The following is a 1,049-nucleotide window of genomic DNA, read 5'->3' as shown; positions in this document are numbered from 1 at the left end:
CCTGACTTTCGGCAATGAACTGTCAGTTGTTGCGTTAGCATTTGATGTGGCGATGGTGACAGACACGTCAAATGCAAACGCAACACCTGTTGCGTTCAGGAAACCTGGGAGATTTAACATTACAATAATGGCAGATTATCGAAATATAATTTAAAATGGCCACATTACATTGAATTTGATGCAACATATTAGCAAAAGTACAGGAAAAATAAATAATACTTTTTTTAAAATAATGCAATGAAATTTAGGGGGGCTAAAGACATTTTTAGGGAGGCTGAAGCCTCCCTAAAATAGGCCTAATGACGCCCATGCTGTGTGGTATGGTGCTTGCACTGTGTCCTGCCAAAAAACTTTTCAGCGCACCGTGAGAGCAGCTGAGAAGATCATTGGTGTGTCTCTCCCCCCACTCGTGGCCATTTACTACTCCCGTATGACCCGCTAAGCCATCCGGATCGCAGGTGAACCCACCCACCCTTCCCACAGCCTCTTCGGCCTGCTGCCATCGGGAAGGAGATTGCGAAGTCTCCGTGCCAGAACCAGCAGGCTCAAAAAGAGTTTCTTCCACCAGGCGGTCAGGAGACTCAACTCCCTCCCTGCTCTGCCCGCACTGCCCGCCCTCTGCCTCTGCCCGACCCCTGCCTCCTGTCACAGACTATGACCCTACCCTCATCATCCGACATCTGCGTATTGCACACTGCACTACCTCACTTTACCCACAATAGCCACAAGTGCCATTGTTTATGCTGTTTACATTGTTTATATTGTCTATACTGTTTATACTGTTCAGATTACATATTATGTCTTTTAACAGTGTAGCTGCTATCTTGTCTTAGCTGTGTGTGTTAATGCACAGTATGTTTGCATGCATGTTTGCACTGAGGATGGAGAGGAAGAAATTTCATCGATGCTGCATGTCATACATAAAGCATATTTGACAATAAAGATGACCTTGACCTTGACCTTGAAAATCAAGAAGTCCTTCATACATGTGGTCGTTTTCACAGGATTTTTGACATTCTATATTTACAGTTCTCAATCTAGCTATGGAT

Source organism: Hippocampus comes, unplaced genomic scaffold, assembly GCF_001891065.2.
Source record: "Hippocampus comes isolate QL1 unplaced genomic scaffold, H_comes_QL1_v1.1 scaffold270, whole genome shotgun sequence".
NCBI classification, from domain to species: domain Eukaryota; kingdom Metazoa; phylum Chordata; class Actinopteri; order Syngnathiformes; family Syngnathidae; genus Hippocampus; species Hippocampus comes.
Note: the sequence above shows the minus strand (reverse complement) of the source record.